Source organism: Microtus oregoni, unplaced genomic scaffold (genome assembly GCF_018167655.1).
Source record: "Microtus oregoni isolate MIOR12 unplaced genomic scaffold, Mior012 000037F_ref0000500, whole genome shotgun sequence".
NCBI classification, from domain to species: domain Eukaryota; kingdom Metazoa; phylum Chordata; class Mammalia; order Rodentia; family Cricetidae; genus Microtus; species Microtus oregoni.
Genome location: NW_024543096.1, coordinates 5648405 through 5671148, shown reverse-complemented (window position 1 = coordinate 5671148; position 22744 = coordinate 5648405). Strand labels below are relative to the sequence as shown.

The following is a 22744-nucleotide window of genomic DNA, read 5'->3' as shown; positions in this document are numbered from 1 at the left end:
GGACTGTTCTAGTGTGTGTCTCAGTGGGGTCCAGCCTCTTAATACTTTAATGCTGGCATCTATTAGAACCATAGCTCCCTCTTCTCTGTAGTTTGTTCATAGGGTAAAAGTTAAGGTTAAAAAGGTTGCTGCAGTATGAATTTGAAGGTTTATTTCTTAATAAATCCTGTTTTATTTCCTTCTTAGCCTCAAATTAGAATAGGTTGTGTTTCTCAAAATGTTCTTTTCCTTTATAAATATATCCAAATGTCACTGTCAAAGTAAAATATTTCTTGGACAAGGGGCGCTCTCCTTTGCAAACACTGTGAATACTTATCTACCACTTTCTCACAATGTAATGAGGTGACACTGATCCCTACAGTGCAGTCCCCAAAAGGAGCAGCCAAGGCCTTAGCCCACTAGGATGTAAGCCCTGTTTATTCACATGGCAAGCAAAACAAAAATGAAAAGATGTCCCGGTTATATCTTGGTGACATCTCTTTGTCACAATCTAGACACTGAATCTAGAGACTGTTAACTGCAGGAAATATAGAGCTATATAAATTTGCTTTAAAATCATTGAAAATATTTCAAGTTTAAAATTTAGTTCCTCATTTGTATGAGTCATGCTTCAACTACAGACTATTCCATGTGGTTCGCACACAGCAAAGATCATAGACAGGAGGAAGCCCATCACTGTGAGGAGGTCTATTAGACAGGATTTATCTAGTGCTGGGCAGCCAAGTGCTTCATGACCATTGCTATTTTCTTCCACTAGCTCTTGAAAATTGGGAACGAGGCTGTCAATAATCTATAACTTTTATAATTATAGATGTAATATTTAAATTTTAGGGATAAGGAAAAGGGAACTGTTTCTCCTATTTTCTATAATTAATTAATATTAAATATTGTCATTTAATATTAAAAAAATAGATTGAGAAAATTCTACAAAACAAATTGATTTCTTCTTTATGGACTTATCAGGTCCCTCACCAGGACAATATTCATCACGTATGCAGCATTTGCAATATTTCATCATAATTATTCTCCCATGTTGTCCACTTTTTCATTTTTCTGAACAAAACTAAAACCCCAGTTTCTGAGGACTACAATTTGGGGGAAATACCATGGGAAATAATGTTCTAATTTTCTTAAATGAAAAATGTAAACAAAGTAAAGAGAAGATTAATATCTGAAAATGAAATTTAGTATAACTATTTGACACATTTCTTTGTAATAGTATTATAATATAAATCATTATGGACTTTTGATTGATATGTGTCTTAGACCAAGAGGGTATCTAGAGGTGGTTAACCTCTGGTCCACTTTGCCAGACAGCCATCTAAAAACAGCATCTTTGTACTACAGTTGACGAAGTTGACCTCAGTAGTTATGAGCATCATTGAAAAAGTAGTACCATAAAGAAATATGGTAGTATTGAACAATCCTGAAATTAGGGAGTTAAGAGCGTCAGGGCAAATGCAAGACATAGGCCTTCTCCAAAATATGCAGAGCTCACTGGACAGGATGCAGAGTATAGGGCCATTATTATGGCTGTCACCACTCAACTGCTAGGCAGAACGCTGGGGCATCTTCTCAGCACCATGTGGTCAGCCTTAGGAAGGAATTTTTTATGTTTAATCTTTTCAGAAATCCCTTGACTCCCTGAACAAATATTTATTAGGCACCTACAAATGGGAGGCACTGCCTGGTCCACTTGAGCTTTTGCAATAATAAAAGAATTTTCAGCTCTCAAATATGTCTTTTACCCCTACTTAATCTGTACAATGTTGAATAGATGAGAAAAGGATCTCATAAGAGAGTGGGAGTGCAGAAGGGGTAAGGCCTCTCATGGGAGTCAGTAAAGCATGGCCTATCAAGCTGAAGCAGGCCAAGCTCCTCCTTGCATAAAAGCTGGGTAAGGCATCCCACCATAGGGAATATGTTCCAAAGAACCAGCTTATGCATCAGGGACCAGTCTTTGTCCCACTACTAAGGCCCCACAAAAGAAAACTATACAACTGTCATCCAGATATAAAGGGCCTAGGTCAGTCTGGTGCAGGCTCCCTAGTTGTTAGTCCAGAGTTTGTGAGCTCCCACAAGCTCAGATCAGCTGTTTCTATGGGTTTCCCCATCATGATCTTGACCGCCCCTTGCTTATATAATCCCTACTCCCTGTCTTCAACCGGATTCCAGGAGCTCTGCCCAGTGCTTGACTGTAGATCTCTGCATCTGCTTCCAACAGTTATTAGATGAAGGCTCTATGATGACAATTAGGGTAGTCACCAATCTGATTATAGGGGAAGGTCAGTTCGGGCACTCTCTCCACTATTGCTAGGAGTCTTAGCTGGGGTCATCCTTACAGATTCCTGAGAGTTTTCCTGGCACTAGGTTTTTTCTTAAGCCCAGCGTGGTCTCTTTTATTGTCTCCCTTTCTGTTCTTCCCCCAACTTGACCAACCTGATTTTTCATGTTCCCATCCCCCACTCCCTCCCCTCTACCTGTCCCTCCCACCCCCACCCTGCCAGTTTACCCAGTACCTCTCATCCATTTCCCCTTCCCAGGGTGATCCATGCATCCCTCTTAGGATCCTCCTTGTCATCTAACTTTGGGGGGACTGAGGAATGTAGCCTTGTTATCCTTCGCTTTACATCTACTATCCACCTATGAATGAATATATACCATGTTTGTCATTCTGAGTTTGGGTTACCTCACTCAGGATGTTTTTCTAGTTCCATTAGTTTGCCTGCAAATTTCATGATATCATTGTTTTCTTCCGCTGAGTAATACTTCATTGGGTAGATGTGCCACACCTTCTTTGCCCATTCTTCAGTTGAGGGACATCTAGGTTCTTTCCAAGTTCTGGCTATTATGAATAATGCTGCTATGAACATAGCTGAACAGGTGTCCTTGTGGTATAATTGAACATCCTTTGGGGTATATGCCCAAGAGTGGTATCACTGTATCTTGAGGTAGATTGATTCCCAATTTCCTGAGAAACCACCATACTGATTTCCAAAGTGGCTGTACAAGTTTATATTCCCACCAGTAGTAAAGAAGTGTTCCCCTTACTCCACATTCTCTCCAACACAGGCTGTTATTAACATTTTTTATCTTAGCCATTCTGACAGTTATAAGATGATATTTTAGAGTCATTTTGACTTACACTTCCCTGATAGTTAAGGACGTTGAACAATTCTTTAAGTGTATCTTGGTTATTTGAGATTCTTCTGTTGAAAATTCTTTGTTTAAATCAGTACCCTATTTTTTTTTTATATATCCAAAATGTGTTTATTGGGATGGTTCCCACTCATCTCGAATCCGGTGCTTTTCAGTGCTGCTTCCTCCTGAAGGAGCATCCTTCTGTCAGTCTTTCTTTCCCGCCTGTAGGCTGACAGAGGACAGGGGAGCACCGACACACAGGACTACCGTCTGTGCATGGCTAAAGACCATGGTGATTTTATAGCATCCTGGGCACTTTGTATCCATAAAGTAGGAATTGGGGCTCTGCACCAGGCGCTTTTTCTTGTGTTTCCTCTTTTCCTCCTCTGGAGAGGGATGAAGGAGATCCTTTGCGAGAGGCATGTTCTCGTAGGGAGGTCGTCACTGCTGGAAAGGCGTACCCTATTTTTTATAGTAAGTATGGTTTTCTGATGAGCAATCTACAGATACATTAAGACCAACACTATTTGAAGCACAATGCATGGTAATGACTACAGATATGACCATGTCCTGATCCCTGCTAGAAAGCATATATACATAAGGTATCCAAAATGCTATGATACAAAGTTGGATTTTTTCACACTCACTCCATAAAGAAATAATGGGATGTTTGGGAAAGCAGATTGTTTCACACAAAGGAAAAAAATAAAAATAAAAAAGCCAGCATGGCCCAGCATTTGCCTACTTGAATGTTAGATCTTAATGAAACATTAGGGACTTCATGATTTACTTTTTGGAAACAATTTGGTACGGATGGCATGATTCAAAATACTGCTTGCAACATCATCTATAATAATAGCTGTTATTTTTCTTGAGATGATGTTATATTGGCCCAGATCCTTCTAAAGTCAGTACTGACATTTATAAGGGAGCAGTTAGCTCCTTGCAGACAGCAAGCTCACCATCCTTGCATACTTGGATCTAAAATAGTCCTAAAATTCTCTTTATTGCCTCTACACTGTTTCCCAAAATGAAGCATGAGATCATGGTAGTATTTAGTTATCGGTTCGGTTTCCTGCCTTCCTTGATCTTTTTTAAGTATCTCTGTCCCAACAAAATGACCTTCTAGCTTAACGTCTGCTCATGTGACTAGCTATTTACAATGTGCATGTTCTAATCTGATTCTTTTTGATAACATATGAGGACATTTGGTCATACGGTCCGTGGTAAGAATAATTTTTTCCCTGAATTGTAACATTTGATAGGAATTAAGTCAGCCCTCTGTAAAGCAGTTTCTTCCAGCTATCTTCAGTTGTTGACTACGACAGTTCTAAAGGAAACAGAGGAAAAAAAATAAACTTCAGCTAGTGAACATGCCAAGCTGTGCTTTGATCATCAACCTTATCATTAAAATATATTAAACGCCTATGGATTGTACCTCTCAGATCTTATCTGAAAAGGAAGGAATGTATGCTTTTGAAAACAAAAGTCTGTGATGCATATTTACATTTGTAATACTGGGCATTTGACTTATTTTAGACATCGTGGCTGCAGGTTCTTTCAAGGTACGCTTGTTCGGCACCGGTCCTCGGCTTCATTGCAAGTCTCTTATGCATACATAATGCACTCCCCACCGATGGAAGATGAAAGTCACTGTGCCCACGAACATTCTTACACAGACGTTGTATTTTTTTCTTTCCTCTTTGCAGGAATGAAATATCCTCCTTAGTTTCCTTCATCTTGCTTTTTTGGCAGTGCTGTTGATTTGAACCTTTGACACGGGAGACTGGTTCTGATTTTATAGAAAAATGTAGCATAGCTTATGCAAGCCTTCGTGAGCAGCTATTTTTGTTTGTCGTTCTCAACAGGAACAAGCAAATACTGCAGTTTCAGTTATTTTTAAATGTTTTAAAATAGTGTTTGTTATTTCAAGGCATCGAGGAGTAAAACATCTCAGCAGATACTGGTCAGTTGTGTTTATTGCCTGGTGTCAACACATTTGTCAGTTTGAGAAAGTGTCACAATCCTAGAAGAAGGTGGCTTGTGGTCCTTGAGTCGTATGCTAATGTGAGAAGTGCCCTGTGTATTTCAGAAGCTCTGCGGCTGCAAAGCATAAGCATCTTACTTCTCACAGCAGAGTGTTAGGGGAGGCTGGGATGCTGTTCTTCAGCAGCACAATTGCAAACAGGAGCGCCTGAGCAAGAGAATGGGAGGAATTTATCTCCTGTAGTTTTATTTTCTTTCCCATAGTCATTACACTGTTGATATACTTAGAGTAAGCCTGTTACTGACAGGCATGGGCAGAACAGAGAATTGGTGTCGGGAGACCCACATTCGCCCAGAGATAGCTATTTGACATTGAATTGGGATGTTTTGTACCTCAGTGTCTCATTTTGTAGAGCATCAGGGATTTGGACTGGTGACTAACGTTTAAATTGAATGAGCACAGTTGTTTAGAGCATTCCAGGTTTCCAGCTTCCCTAGGGCTGGGAGATCTTGAGGGAACACTTGCTTAACGTGAAAGGCCTTGGGTTGAAACCCCAGTGTTGGGGAGGTGGGAGTGGAAGTGCCCTCCTCTCTTGCTCTCAGCGGATTAGGAAACCTGACATGATGGGGTCTACTTTCTCAGGCAAGAGAGACTTCCCGAGTCCACTGTTTCCTTCCCTTGCCTGTCCCTGTTTGATGGGATTTTGTTCCCTTGATCTTTTAAAATGGTGTGACTCTTTGGGATTTGTTTCAAGGAACATTGTGGGAAAAGTTTAGTTACTCTGAAATCCATCAAATGCATTAGACATGCTACTTTTCTCTTTCTGCCTCACAGAAGTACAGTTTTGCTCTGGTTGCTTGCTACCCTTATGTGTTTACGAGGTTACCCACGGCCCATGCAGGGCTGCTCCACTCTGCCCTCTGTCTAGGAGCAAAAATAGATACATGATTTTGGCTTGGGTTTTCACACCTCTATTGAATTTTTCTCCTTCCATGGTTTTATTGCTCTTTAGATGATGTGAAATAATTTTGCTTCCCCAAAAGTTAGAGAATCAGTGGCTTTCTCCTGGCAAAATGTTACACACATATAGAACTGGGAATAGAATAGTAAATTCCACTTTCTAAAGTTGTACTGTGCTTGTTCACATTTTTGGTTACCACGCTGTATCTAATCAGATTCTTGCAAAGCAATGCTATGCGTGCAATGATTCTTCTATAACTCTCTCTGGAGACGGATCCCAGCTGCTGTGGTGAGGGCTAGCGGCTGCTTATGGCTAGGGATCATCTTTCACTAAATATCACAGATGGTAGTCTATCCTTCCCACCACCGATCTGATGAGAGAAGCGTTGGTCAGGCAACGGGGAAACGTGCGACTATAATATGTGTCTTCCAATACAGCATCCCTGAATCACCATCAGCTGTGAGACATCTTCAGTTAACCCCTAGCTGTGATTCAGGGAGAGAATCAGCTTAGTGAAGAGAAATCGACGGTGGTCAATTTAACCTCAAGTTTACAAGAGAGAGAACAGTCGTGGAGAGGAATTCCTTTCTCATTATTCATTTAGAACTGGATTTGTGCAGAAAAGCGGTAATGGCATCATCGTAGAGTCACAGCCGAAGAAGGTGATGCCTATTTGCTTAGCAAAAATGTTGATTGGTTTCTTATGAAGTTGCTGCAAGATGGCTGCGCTAAGGAACTCTACTGAGAAACCAACAGCAAACATGGCTTCCTGTCGAATGCGACCTGTGAGGAGCCTGGCCACTAAAGAGTTAAGGACCACCTCAAGAGAATGTGTTATTTGCAAGATGCTTTTCTTTCACCTATGGATTAAATTGGGAGAAATCAGTGATCCCAAATGCAAATATCTCTGTTCCCTTTTTACTGGAATGATTCCCAGGACTAGACTAGATTAATGCAAATTAGAATGTTCAACAATTGATTCAGAAAAACAGCCAGCTTGAAGCACAAACCTCTCAGCAGTGAGGTCTTGCAGAGCACAAAATTGGAGACTTCAGTCAAGAAATGGAGGAGGAGGCAATGGGGCTCCTGATGGAGGGTTATCACTCACTGCACGGAGCCCCTTGAGTTTGTTTTCAATTGGTGAAAACCTTGTCCCCCTCCCCCAGCTCCTCTCTGGTCTTTCTTTGCTCAACATTGGCTATCAATTGAAAGTGGAAAGAGAGTAGACCAGTGCTGTTCCTCTAACTTTGGGTTTGTGTAAGGTTGATTTCCTTAAGTTAAATATTTGGGTGGGAAAATCCCTTCCAAAACAATGGGGGAAGCATCGGGGGGGCATTTTATGAGGCACACAGGTTGTGATAGCTAGAGCATAAAAGGCTGGTGAACCTCTCTTGCCTTGTATCTAAATATTCTCAAACTAAACCTTTCCATGGTAGTTCCATGCAAAATAGGTGGAATATTTTGGATATCTTGTAATGAAACCCAAGGCATGATTCCATCTAGGGAAAAAAGTCTGGAAGAAGGCAATTTTGTGAACATCAATCTCAAGATTTTTTATATCTGGTCATGATTTGGTTCTAGAAGCTCCTTCAATATAAACAATTTGGTGGAACGTGATGACAAGTTGTTCCCTGGTATCTTTGGAGTTCTCGTGATCTGTCTGATGCAGGAGGATCATCTGCCAGATTGTTAAATGAGGGTAACAACCAGTCCCAGATGAAATATTTTCAAAAATGTTTGTGAGTTAGCAATTGACAAAACTGAGCTGAGATTGACAACCATTTTTGTCATTTTTTTCCCTCCATTTCTTTTTTGGTGTTTTTAGACCTTGAAGGTCAAATGGACCAGGGTCTTCATTTCCCGGAGAAGAAGCTGAGATCCAACACATGTAAACACCCCATTTTCCTCACGCTCCATCTCAGCAGTAGAAGGAGAATGAATTCTTGATTCCTCGCCCAAGGCTTTGCTACGAGGACCTGCTGCCTTCGGTTCCTCCACCAGATCAAGCTGCTGGCTTGGGTAGAGTTCTAATGATTGATATTTCATTTCTGATAAAAAAGTTTATTTTGTGAAGGCTGCATCACATTATGTCCCTTTCAGGAGCTTAATTTGAATGTCCTTGTAGCATACTGCACCAACAAGTGTGCCAGCTTAGCCAGTACAGTGTCAGCACCAAGCTCCAAGAACACTGTGTAACTTTCCCACCTGATGCTAGCCCCTATCTGTCGTGTTCAGCTTTAATCTGAAAGACTGCCCAGTTTCTTCCGTGTCTGACTGCTCTTACAGAAGGATGCTGCCTTTAAAATGGGGTGATTTTCAAGGACTCCTGCCCTCAAGTCCAATTCAGATCTGTGCACAGGAATGAATGAAATACTTCTCTGTAGATGTTAACAGAGTCAAACCAAGACCTTGCTGTAAATAAAGCACCTACCGTGTTGAGGCATCTCGGGGCGCATAAGAATGTAATTGTGGGACTGAAGCCAGATAAAGACATGATGTCTGTTCTTCAGGCTGTGTAAGCCACTGGTCTAGGAACTCAAGACACCTTGAAATTACAGTTTTGCATATCCAACTTGCCTTTTTCCTTTTTCATACAGATTTCCCAAGTTAGATGACTCACTAGAAATAGAGACACCTCCTAAAGACAAAAGGCTGTGCCGGAGCATCTGGAACTCAAACATGGGGTTCAAGGCTTCCCTGTGTTTGAGAATTGTTTCTGGAATAAGTACTGCACACAACCACATAGGTTGCTGCAGAAGCCATGAGTGAGAGGAGGAGAAGATGGTGATGGCGGATGTAGAAAAGGCTAAGAAAATGACAAAGGAGCATGCAGAGGGGGAGTGGCAGGACGGTCCCACCACGTGGCAAGAGTGTTGTCTGTCTGTGTCTCTTACTCTCTGTCTGCTTTGATGTCATCAAATTTACTGCCTTAGCATTTAGTTATCACATGCACACACACACACACACACACACACACACACACACACACGCTGCTAAAAGTGTACAATGGAGTTTAGAATTTTGAGTTTGTCATTCTGTTGCTTCTGGTGAGAAACTACATTGCTGCCACCTGCATAAGGCAAGTCGTCCTCTTGATAATTTCCATATTTATTTCTTTAGAATTTCTGTTTGTCGTCAAACAGTTTGACTATGGAACTTCTGGGTAGAGAACATTTTATCCCGCCTGGGGTTCACTGAGCTCCCTGGATCTTCAGATAAATGCTTTAAAAAAAAGAATTAAATTTAGAAAATTTGGGGCCATTATTCCTCTAGCTTTTATCTCCTCTCTTGTCTCCTCTGAAGTACCTGCATATGTATGTCATATGCTTGATATGGTTCTCTAAGGCTAAGGTCATTTTCCATTATTCTGTGTTTTCGGGCAGGCAATTTCCCTCAGGCTTTCTTCAGGTTCTCGTTTTTGTTTTTTTTTTTTTGTCTTGTCATTTATTCAGGTAAAAACCTTTAGTGAGTTTTTTATTGCAATTATTGCACTCCTCAACTCCATATTTCTTCTGTTTGTTCTGCGAAGTTCCGTGTCCTGAGATTCTCTGTTCCTGAAGCACTGTTGTATTTTCCTCCAGCTCCTCCAACAGAGTTTCCTTCAGTTCTTTACAAATCCGTACGAAACTGTTTCCAGGCCTTTGTCTACTAAATCCAACATCTTTTCCTTGGAAGACAGTTTCTAGAAACTGCTTTTCTTTCTCTGCTTCCGGAGTATGGGCAGCCATTGCTTGTTTCTTAACCTGCCTTAGTGGTGCTGATCTAAACTATCAGACAGTTTGGATGACCTCTTACAGCGACTCCGGGTTCTGACTTTTTCCTCTGAGGAATTTGTGTTGTTTACTTTGTGTTGGATAATTTTCCTGGACTAAGTCTAGAAATCCTATCACCCTCGCAGTGTTTGACCCCAGTTATTTAGTTTGTTTTTCTTGTTTTTAGCTTTGAGCCTAATTGTGTCTAAATAGCCTTGTTTCCGTCAGTTATTGCTTAGAGGCGATGCCCAAATTCCTTGTTCCACAGAATGGCTTTCATTCTCCACTGACAGAGCGGGAACAGGTAGCAGATTCCAATTTCAGAACATCTTCAAGTCTGCATCAGCTCTGAATTTGATTGGAACCTCCTTAGTAAGTCTTGCCATTGTGTGCTCAAATTCAGCTCTTGGAAACCAGGAGAGTATGAGTAGCTCTGAAAGTGAATGTTTCTCACATCTCTGCAGAAGGCTTATTCTCCCAAGCCACGTTGCAACTTGTTTCTGTCAGAACAATGCTTGCTCCAAACCAATCAGCAACTTTAGGCTAATGGAACCCTGGCCTTCCCTTGACTGCAAGCTCTCTCTCTCTCTCTCTCTCTCTCTCTCTCTCACTCTCACTCTCTCTCTCTCTTTTTCTTTTTAAGTTAGCAAAGCTTAACTAAGTCAAGTGTGTTCTTAGTAGGAACAGCAACATTTCTGTCTTTCTTAGCTTTCTCCTGTCAGACTACTGGCCTGAGAGTTGAGGGAGTAACAGTAGCAGCCCTGGGCAAAGCGCCAGGCTTGTAATGTGCTCAGATAGCGCTCAGTAGTTTTCAGGAATAAATATTTTTCTGTTCTTTGGTACAATTTTAGCCAATTCCAGAATACTGAGATGGTGGCTTTTGAATGTTTTGTTCAACTTTATAGTTACTATTGGGTAAGAGAGGATTTTTCTTATATCTCTATTCTGTTTGAGTAAAAGTCACAAGTCTCCCAACCTTAGTTTGAATGGCAAAATCTTCACTGATGGTGAACTTTCCATGACCCTTGCACATAAATATAAAAGTATAGTCCATGTCTTAATCCATATATATAGCATATATATCTATAATTTGTATATATTAGTATAGACTGAAGTGGAAACACTCCACGCATTACTCATCCTTCTAGAAGCCAGTAGGACTGAGACTCCTCCATACCTCCTTTTTTTTTTTTATTTCCTTGTGAACATCAGTGTTCCCATTTTTTGAGTACTGCAAACCAGAGTGCAGAGGGTTATTTTCCCCTTGGTAACAAAAACAGTTACTTAGCTTTCAGATTGGGAGATTGACAGTATTAGAAGGATGCTATCTTTCTCCTTTCTTAGGAATGAATATTTTTTAAATAACATAAATATCTCTGCCATCTAGTGAGCTCCTGCTCCATGTGTTTTAGGTATGTTGTCAAGCATAAAACGGGCAACAAAATGAATAGTCACGTGCACAGTTGTCTTCATTATTGAGGCTTAGGGAAATTGAGAAACTTAGCCAAGGTCACTTGGCGGCAAGTTGTTGTGAAGAAAGAATTCTAGCCCGAATCTCATGGCTTCCTAATTCCAGGCTGTTGATGACCGTTTTTACTCCACTGTGACTCCGCTGCTCCTAGGCATTGAGTCAGTTGGGTCCACACCTCTTTGTAAGACCGGCTTCCACACTGAAGCACTGTGGATCACCTATCCACTGGGACTCTTGGCTGTCTCATTAATGGAACTCTTCCTTCTCCAGCTTTTTCTCACCAACTCCCTGAATTTTATACTAAGTTAGGTAAGATAAGAGGGGAGCCAGGGAATATTGCTTCCAGATATTTGGTTTTTCTAGAGCTTTCCTCAACTATAGGATACATCTGGTCAGTGGGGGATTCCCTTGCGAAGCTCTCTCTCCCCCTCTTGGGCACTGAAAAAGAGGGGATAGGTTATGGGTTGTTCTTATGTTTGGTAGTTTGGAGTCTGGAAGCATCCGTAGCCTTTTTAGACTTGAGGGCCTTTTGTGTTCACATGGATCTAGCTCTTCTGAATGTGATCATCTTGGGTAACAGATGTCACCCTAGGCAACAAGTCAGAGATGAGGTGGGCCTCTAGGTGGTGCCCCCCAGAAGCAGGTACCCAGGAAGAATAATTAGGCAACGCTATTGCCTCCCTCTTACCTCACTGGGGAGGATAGTCTTGTCCTGCTCCTTAGGAGAAGGGCACCCACCACAACTTGCTTATAGTCCTATGGTGTTTTAAATATATTTTTTAAATTTTCTCAAAAAAAGAAGTTTTAAATGTGAACATTTTGCCAGGCACTGTGGAAGAATGTGGGAATAGGATAATGAAAAATAGGCACAGAACTCCTGTTCTTCTAAAGCTGTGACCTGGGAGATACCGTTCACATTTGACTCTCCTTGCCGTATTTTGTTTAATCAGAGTTTGGTTCTAGGCCAGTAACTCTGTGTGGCCCAATTTAAACCAATTTTAATCCCTTATTATGCTTTAAGCATCTGGTTGTACTTTTTACAATGATTTTAAATTAGTGGATATCTTTCTTAGATGGAATTATACAGGATCAGGCTTAGAAGTTTTTAATATTTGCAAAGTCACAATTACAAGTGGAATGGACCATGAGCTCTGGGACCACTGATTAAAAACAAAACAAAACGAAACATTGGTAACGGGACACAGTTTGACAGAAAGGAATAACTGTAGCTGAATTTGTTACTCAATATTCTTCTAGCTTCTAAATTTTTCTATACCTAAAAAAGAAATAGTATGTTTTAATTGTAATTTCTTTTGATAATTATTTTATCCTAAAAGGTAAATTATTAATCAGGGTGTACCTTATAAATTACTTTTTTATTAGGTGATTTCTGTCTGACAATAGTTTCTAGTTTTTTTAATTAACAAATGTGTCTTGGATTTAATATTAATAGCTTTGGGCACTGTTAAGGAGAGAGCCTAATCTAAGTTCTGCCTTCTGTCTTGACATGTAACTGGAAACAATGCGCCTGCCTAGCTGAGATAACTGGTGTACCCTTATATACTTCTGGCTGAGGAGTCTTTTCTGATTCAAAGCTTTATTTTTATGATTTTTTTCACTGTAAGTTTAAAGTCAGTATCTATGACTATTGCACACATAACAGGGAAAAAATCCTAGCCAATGTGGGCTAGGGCTATTGCTCAAAGTGCCTAGCATGTCTCCAGCTCTGGGTTTGATCCAGCACCACGTATGTGCACATGCAAGACAAGAAAACAGCTAGTTTAAGAACAAAAGAACTTGGAAGAAGACAAGAAAACTCAACTCCAAGGGTTATCAATAAATTTGGATGATTGAAAATTTTCTTGTGTGGGTATAGAATAAGATACCCTGGTTAAAACTTACTATTTCTTTCAGTTTCATAAACACAGCTAAATAAAGCATAAGAAAAACCTAGCCAGCAATAAAATTATTAAAACACAACTGTGCAAAAGTGGAAGTCAGTTCTATTTGTCTTCCAAACGGCTGCCTTTTGTTTGGGAAGGCCCTTTGAGTGGGATGTCTTTGGGAGGAGGATATAGTTCATAGACACCATAGTGAGGCTGGGCTAGCAATTCTCACTCAAACACTTTCCTTTGTTCATAGGGAAACCCATGGTTCCCTTTCAAAGTAGATACAGCAAGGCCCTATGTCCGTGTATTATTCTACACTATTTACACTAAGAAACAAAAGCAGTAGCTTCCGTCAGTTCAGCTTAGAGTTGTGACCCGAAGTCTTTGTGATGTACTTTGAAAAAAAAATTTTTTTTTTGCTTTAAGAAGTTTTTGGATTTCAGAATTGAAATCATGCAACTTTATTAGTGATGCCTACCCTTCCCCCTCAAGTTAATATGAAACCTAAGGAGCCATTTATTCCTAGAAAATTATTCTAAGACTTCAGGTCTCAAAAAATTGAATGACCCCTGGAGAGGGAGACCCTTTTCTTTTTAGGGATTAAGTGAAATCTTCTATATGCATGTTAGCTTTTGATCCTCCATCCAGAAAGGAAGGCTGCTAGTTCCCACTTCACACATAGTCCTGTCTTAAGTGTCCTGATGCATGGGAGCACCGTCAGCAAGCAGATGCTCTCTACAGTGACAAGGGAACCTTTTTTCTAAATGTTACAGCACAGCCAAGAAACGGGAAGGAACACTGTCAGAGATAAGGAAAACAGAAGGCAAGCAAACAAATCTAAGCCCCAAAGAGACAAAGATCGTTTAAGAAATAGAACAAAACAAAGCCCCCAGAGAAAGTCAAGAAACTATTCAATAAAACAGAGCGACTAAGCAGTGCCAACTCTTGAGAAATAAATTACCGCCAATATGAAGATAACTTAAAAACAGGTCACCACAAGATCCATTATGTTATATAAAATGTGTTAATAAAAAGGAAGATACGTGAATGCGAGAGCTGGAAAAGTAAACAGAGGAAATCTAAGAATGTAAAACCACGATGTTGAGGGAGCTGTGGGCCTGCGTTCCTGCCACCCAGCTCCCAGCCACCTGGCTAGCTTATGCCCCAAAATAACAACACACAAACTGTATTCTTTTAAACACTGCTTGGCCCATTAGTTCCAGCCTCTTATTGGCTAGCTTTACATATTGATCTAACCCATTTCTAATATTCTGTGTAGCACCACTAGGTGCGCTTACTGGAAAAGATTCAGCATGTCTGACCTGGCGGCTTGCTTCATGGCGTCTGGCCCAGAGAGGGGAAGCATAGCGTCTGAGCTCACTTCCTCTTCCTCCCAGCATTCTGTTCTGTTTACTCCTCCCACCTATGTTTTAACCTATGAGGGCAAGCAGTTTCTTTATTGATTAACCAATGAAATCAACAGATTGAAATATGACACTCCCATATCACCACGGTAAGAGGAAAAGAAAGTATATGAAAATACAGGAGGTAAGAGAACCAAGATGAGACCCAACGTGTGAAAACGGGGCCACTAGAAGGCAGAGGTGAAACAAGGAAACAAGGGTGACTGCCTGGCTGGATACCCTGAGTGCTCCTGGACTGACCCCTGAGCTCTGGAGTACAGGAGCTGGTACTGCTCCCAGGGATCCCCACTGGGTTAGGGGTGGAAGGGGTTAGGAGAATTATTCTGGGTTCTATGTGTCAAGTGACGTAATTTATTAAATGGGTAGTTTTCTCTGTCTCTCTCTATGTTATTGGTGATAAGGCTCAGAGAGAGTGTACCAGGTATTTTCCAGAAAGAGCTTTGCGTTTTTCAATTAACTCAGTAGAGTAGTGGGAAAAGCAGGTTATAATGTGTGTGTAGTCTCATAGTATATACACTGGTGTATATTTGTGATGGCCTAAAACACCATCTGGATGGATATAATCTGTCTTTGGTTGGAGTGATGAATGGGTTTGTCTTTCTTTCTTTCTCTCTCTCTCTCTCTCTCTCTCTCTCTGTCTGTCTCTCACTCCTTCCTCCCTCCCTCCTTCCTTTCCTCCCTCTCTTTCTATCTTTCTTTCTTTTTAAATAATTTTCTTCATTTTAGGAAGTAAGTTTATATTACTTTTTTGTTTGCTTTGAGACAGGATTTCTCGGTGTAACAGTCCTGGCTGTCCTTTGTAACAGGAAGAGTAGGCTGCTTGTCATCCCAGCCACCTGACTATCTTACACCCAAAATAATCACATAGAAACTGTATTCATTTAAACACTGTCTAACTTCTTATTGGCTAATTCTTACACCTTAATTTAATCCATTTCTATTAATCTGTGTATCGCCACGTGACTGTGGTTTACAGGCAAGATTCTAACCAGCGTTCATCTCAGGCAGGAGATCCATGGCATCTGCCACTCTGCCCTTCTTCCCAGCATTCAGTTCTGTCTACTCTGCTTACCTAAGTTCTGTCCTATCAACTAGGCCAAGGCAATTTCTTTATTCATTATCTAATGAAAACAATACACAAACAGAGGAATTCCTACACAAGTCCTGGAACTCATTGTGTAGACCAGGCTGGCACTGAACTCTGTGCCTCTCAAGTGTTGGGATTAAAGACATGTACCACTACTGCCCAGCTATCCTACTTTTATACTTAAAAATTATAAGCCAGCTGCCAAAGCCATGGAAGAATCTTCTATGCTAAGATATTTCCCGTTTTTCTTTCACAGTTCTGTAAATTGCTCTTATGGAAAAAAGGATAATGTATCAAAAGTAATAAATTTTATCTGTTGGCATATCAAAAAAATAAGGCATTTTCTCTTTGGAGAATCTGTATTTACAATAAAATACTCCGGGGGGGGGGGGAGATCTTGTGTGCCTAGGAGACTAGTTTGTGTAGATAGGAGAAGCTGAAGGAGATGAGCCATCCAGGGCAGTGAGAAAATGAGGATGTTGTAAAATCCTGAAGACAGATCTGAAGAGACCCTTCCTTGCTTTGTGGTTCACTCACCACAACATCTCCAGGTTTCCCAAGATGAGGCATATTCATGCACCAGAGGCTGATGCCACACAGTCCAATATTATCTAACCAAGTACAGCGGAGGTGTAGTCAGAATCTGCAGAGATGATGGAGCCCACTCAGAAGTGAGCATGAAGGAGTTCAAAGATGGAAAGCAACTTGGGGCATGGTCACCCAAGACACATCTTCAGGTGCTTTGAAATAAGCACTGAAGATTTTAATACCATCTCAGCATCCTTGAAGAATTCAGTGGCTTTGGTCCTCACTGTTGTCAAGAAGGCACATTTCCTTTGTGTTGGACCTGTGTAGACGGCTAGTTCAGATGCTTCAAAAGTCAGTCAAATAAAGTTGAATTGGGTCCTTCCCCTCCCCGCCATGAGCAAGCAGATTACCAAAGGTGGCAATTTGAAAAGTGACTTTATTTAAGCAGAAGTTATGAAATCCAGCTCTTTGCTACGAAACCCGAATGTCCTTGTGATGGCTCAACTAGGTAAGAGCATTCTTAGTAGAATTTACTGGTTCTGTCCTGGGAAGGGAATACTCTTTATATCCTCACGACAGCACAGAGGTATCACATGTGTCCCTGTTAACTAGACAATGCCTCCAGTAGCGCATTCCAATAGAGAATTACAATATTACCCACCCGTGGTAAACTCTCTTCCTCACAAAAAAGACAGTATGTCTGTAAGATTAAAAATAAATAATTCACTCTCTGAAAGTTACTTTTTCCTACCAAAAAAAAGCTATTGTGAATTTTTTTTATTTGAAGGCAGTGTGTAACAAAAGCAGGGGGAAGGTAGAGAAGGCAAAGAAGCAGATTTAATAGATAATGTACTGCATTTAAAGAGCTTGAATGCTGTTACTTTTCATCACTTAACTTCTCAAAGAACACTTTCAGCTTCCTTATTTGCATGTTTCATTGTTTTCAAGCCTTTCCACTGTATGCTTAAAATGCAAATGGAATAATATAAGAATAATGAGAAGTAATACTTGGAAATGTTCTGGGAAAAAAAAAATGTTGCAAAAAGAGCCTGGTTTCCATCTGACTGAAAAGAGGTGAGACTCGGGAAAGTCAGACTGGCTGTAATTTTATCTCAAGCTCTGATTGGAAGCTTCATCGCCGTCTTTCTTTCTCCTTTGTAGTGGTGAAAGTTATTGAATATTTCTTCATGACTACTATCCTGGTTGGGTCATGTCTACTTGGCCCAAGCTAGTCGTCAGCTTGGCCCGTGGGCAAGACTGTGGGGGCAAGTTTTTAACTGATGACTGATGTGGAAGGGCCTAGCTCACCCTGGGCAGTGCTGTCCCTGGGAGGGTGGTCCTAGGGGTGTGTACAAAAGCAGGCTGAGCAAGCCAATGAGCATCATTCCTCCATGGCCTCTGCTTCAGTCCCTGATCCCTAGTTCCTGCCTTGGCTTGCTGCCCTGACTTCCCTCAGGATGGACTACAATTGTAACCTGAAGTTACATGTTTCTTGTCCATGTTGTTTTGGTCATGATGATTATCACAGCCACAGAAAGCAAACTAAGATACTACGTTGTGCCTACTCTCCGCTCTCCAGCAATGGGTGTCTTTCCATCAGTTAACTCAGCTCAACAGTTTCTAAGATTATCTGGAATGTACAATAGATTGCTCATGGTCAGGAAAAGTAGGAATTGGCTTAAAGTCAACTGTGTAGAAACACCAGCCAATCTTTGGCTCAAGTTGCTCTGATGCAGGGATTCCCATTAGACAGACTAAGAAATCAGATCCCCCTGGGGCCAATCCCAGCTCTGCTGCTTCTCAAATATGCTATTCGCCTTCCTGGGTTCAGTTTCCTCATCCGTAAGATGTCTAAGAGCACCATCTTTCTTGCCAGCTGGTGTGATGATCAAAAACATATGAATAAAGTGTGAAGAGAGGGTAGCATGAGCACAGACATCCTATGATCAGTAGCAGGAGGGTTTTGGAGAGGCTAGGATGCATCCGCCTAAGGTTTGGGATGTTGTTAGGAGACAGTCAGCCATCCAGCTTGCCTGGATCTTCTAGGTCTCCTGAGGCATGGTTCTTGTAATGGTGAGTGGGGATGTTGGGCCCCTGTTAAATCTGAATGATCTGGTCATGATAGAGGAAGAGGGACACGGATCCTATGGGTTCTAATCTCAAACCAAGCAAGTCAAATTGTCTCCCCAGGGCCCAAAGTTATAGGTATAAGAAGACATAGCCATTACTTTTCAGAGAATGAGTGAAGAACCATTCCACACAAAGGACCTAAGAAAACAAAGACGTGTCGCTAACGTGAGTTGGGTCTGAGTGAGAAGCGTGAAGGTGTATGAGAGGGTATGAGGAATTCTAGGTTCACATCTGTGGTATTGGATACACTAACAAAGGCCTTAAGAGCCACTCTCAAGTCTGGATTTACACAGAGATGATGGGGAGGTGAGCTTGGAGGGCTGGGCTGGTGGGACATAGTACAATATACTTCTCAAACCTTACATTCCCTTTTGTTTCCTGAGGACTCATGTGGTCACCTCAAATAGATTAAAAGAAATGGTTTGTCATTAGCCTTCATTTAAATAATAAGTAATTACATATCGCCCATATTTCAAAGTTTTAAGATAGCTTTCCTTATACGACAACAGTGTAAAGTCGCGTTGTTATCTTTCAGTCTTAAACTTGGGGGCATACTTGATTCTCTTTTATCTCAACCCCCTTATCTCCTCAGTCGTACACTGTGTTTGTTAATCCTTTATCTTCCCAATTTTTCTTCCTCCTCGTTCTCTAGCTCTATTCGAGATGTAATTACACGAGGTCCTTGCACCCAGTGTCTTTTCACTCCTAACCACCCTAGATACGGTGCCCAATTAATCCTGCTAAACAGCATTTTTGTCGCGCCTCACCTTCCTGCTCAGCAGCCTGCTGTGGCTTCCTATTAGCACCTGGATCTAGGGCACACTTGCCAGCTGCCTTCACCGTTTCTCCATCAGAGTGCTCCTCCCCACCACTACTCTGGCTTCTGGCACACTGCTCCTCAGAAACCACGCGCGACTCCCAGGCCCACCTTCTTTCGGTCGCCAGCTTTTATGGATCCTGTCCCTGCTTTCCTTTCAAGGTGTCCCACACACGGCACCTTTAAACCGGAAGTCCATCTTTCTCTTCAGATCCACAGCTGCTCTCTGAGAAGAATCCAGCATAAAGTATCGAGTTTCTAAAACAGTAACTGCTCAATGAATGGCTCAGTGTAATAGGTCAGTCTAACATGGTCCTGTTCTCCAGTTATAGCTCTTCCTGAAGAAGACTTTGGCATCCAGAGTCCAATCTGTGTCAGCAATTCTGACCCTCACCACTACCGTGCAAGGTGGAGAAAATAGAGGCGTTTATGTCTGCCTTTCACACAAGGGGTCAAAGGCACATTTCCCATGTCGAATGACAGAACTGGTTCTAAATTCTGAGAACTTGGCCCCTAATGTCCTCAAAATATAGTCTATGTTTTTCATATTTTCCATTATTTTATTTTATGTTTATATTTCCTGACATAAACTTGGAAGAAAATTTTAGTTTTCAGTTATTCTAAGTGTTTGTGAACAGGCTGCTTTTTTTTGTGCTCGTTGAATTTGGAAGACACTGCCTGACAAGTCTTGGCCAACGTGGTGAATGGCAGGGCTGACCCCTCTAGGTCCCTTTCTCCTGAAACTGCAGACACAGTGTATCAGCGTTAAGTTTTTGGTCCCAGGATCTGAATGGCAAGAGATGCTACCTCGAGGCTTAGAGACCAGACACCCTGGACAGGTGGCTCACCTGCCTGCCAAGGATTCCGTGTGAGATAATTAACTTGGGCCACATTAAGTCACATGAATCTTGATTTAGTTATTTTGTTTGTTACTTAGTTTTGTGACAGGGTTTCATGGAGCGAGGCTGACTTTGAACTTGGTGTAAAGCTGAAGAAGACTTTGAATTTCTGGCTCTCCTGCCTTTCTGAGTGCTGAGATTATAGCCCTGGTGGTTTTGTTTGCTTGATTTGTTTTAATGTCAGTATAATGCAGTTTATCCTGATAGAAGGAATGGACAGCACACAAGCATCTCAAACCTTTGGAGTCATCTTACACAAATAAGGAATTGCTTTTCTAAACTTCCAGGTGGAGCGAACAAGGGCTGATAGGCATTCAAGTCAACCCAAACTCTCAACTCAAACTGCATGTTTCCCGAACATTTAAGACTAAGAAAGACTAAAGAAACCAGGTCTGGAACATGCAGACCAATAGCCAACAATTCTTTTTAACAATTACACCCTACCACCTCCAGCTGGTCATCGTCTTTCTCTTTTCTGCTACTTCCCTTCTTCTAATGTGCCAACTGAAGAACTGGACTCTGTGCTGTTTATCATTGTGTTACATTGATCAAGCCTAACACCAGCTTGCATGAAGAGCCAGTGAAAAAACTGGAATGGATGCAGAAGATTAGTCTGCTGGCCTCATGCTAATCTCTCAGGCACCACGTCCTGTTCCTTCCCTTTGCAAGGAAGAGGCCAGTTTCAATGCTGCTGTAATGGAGAAGAAGAGTAGGAAGAGAAGAAAGAGGAGGAAAAGAAAGAGAAGGAAAGAGAAAGAGGAGGAGGAAAAGGAGGTGGGAAAAAAAGGAGGAAGAGGAGGAGAAGGAATAAGTGTGGAGGAGACTCAGAAATGTCGTCTTCTGATAACATCAATGTTGCTGTCTTGGGAAGAAGGAAGAGGATATCAGTTCCTTTTAAGAATTCAGGTTGTTATTTTTTATTGTAATAATCCCAAAGAGACTTCCTTCTGTCTTCTCATTCTTGACTGAACTTCGGTGGTTAGTACTTTATTTCCATAATGTATTGTATCTACATGTACTTATATCTGTCTACAGAGCTATGGTTATATTTATCAGTCTTTATCTCTAACCACATATAAAGCTGGATGACTTAATATATGACTATAAATGTATACATACAGTGTGTGTTACTAGCTTTTGTTTGCTCATTTGCTAAGATTTTTTTTTGAGGTAGCATGGGGGCAGGGTGAATTTTGAGGTAGAGACTGTGGTTTCAGGCTAATTAGTATGTGATAATTAGCATGACCTACCAAGAAGATAATGATATTTCTTTGAAGCATTATAGAACTGAATAGATTATCCAATTCATATTTTAACCTCACAATGTCAACTATTAGGAAGAAACTGAGGGGGAGGCTGGAAAGATGTTCCTTAAGAGAATTTTTGTTGCTGAAATAAATGGTACCAATAGGCTCACAAAAAGTTCCCTAAAACAAGTGAAAAAATGTTACAGTGAAGATACAGATAATTTGGGAATCTGCAGCCATCTGGCTATGGTCAAAATAGCTGTTTCTGATGCCCTTAGATGGTACAAATTATTGGCAGACCTCAAAATCCAGAACGGGAATCCATTTTGAGATCAGATTTCTTTTGCTTTCAAGACATGTTTACAAAGAAACCAAGACTAGAGGCAATAGAGAAAGAACTAAAGAGTAGAGACCTTAGCACCAGAGAATTATGATTTGGGCCTCTGCCTGACGTGACAGGGTTGGACTGAGAACAGGTGGTTGTCCGGGGCCAGCCCATTCACTTGGCCTTCTCATTTTACTGTAGCCGACAGTGTCCCAGCTTCCAACGTGTGGGCCTGTTAGGGACGTAAACCATAAGACTCTGCTAACAATGACAACTACCAGCTCCTTTTCCATGTGAGACTGGTTATCAACAACAACGACAAATGTGTGGGAGGTGGCGATGTGTACGGGACGCTAGCGTGAGGTGAGTGTGAGAGTTAAAGGTCCTCTGTATTCATCACTTACCAGCCGGTGGAATGCTAGTGCACTGGTCTTTCTGAGCCGTTCAACGTCTACCGGGGTAGGGGCTGAATCTCACTTCATTCACCCCAATAGCCACTGTACAGCTAACCACTCCACACCTGGGTTTTACTCCTAACTCCATGCTTTCTGTGAATGGAACCCCTTGCTACAACTCCGAGCTCAGTTCTACTATGTTTCCTTCCTCCCCCCCCCCCACACTTTCTCTTCTGTTTTATTTCTCATTTCTCTGCCCATTTTCTAGGAATTGTCCCTATTCTGCATATTCTAGCCATGTGTGAGCTCAGAAATGAGAGAGCACATAACTTTCTCAGAATGCTGAATCTTCAGAAATCAAGCAAGAAAGGAGGGATTAGTGTTCTTGTGTGTGAAAAATAGTTTGTATACTTTAATATGAACTGTTCTGTCTGTAGCTAAAACCATTTAAAATGAATAGTTATGTAGAACATCAAAGAATAAAAGGGCATTTACCTCAGATGGATTTTGTGCACATTGCTTTCATGTTCTCACCTTGTTAAAAACACTGACATTTTCTTTTCTACCCTCTGTTGAGACAGGAATTGATACACAGTGTATCAATTATTAACAATGGCATGCGAGAGATTTTCTTCTGTCATTCCCTGGGGGACCACTTTAAAGTGATTGGTGATCACTGTCCCCAGAAGCT

At 41.3% G+C, this 22744-nt stretch overlaps 1 pseudogene; it reads right to left on the bottom strand.

The window, feature by feature from the left end:
• Nucleotides 1-3310: 3310 nt before the first annotated feature.
• On the bottom strand, nt 3311-3564 carry LOC121433277 (annotated as a pseudogene).
• Nucleotides 3565-22744: the final 19180 nt, after the last annotated feature.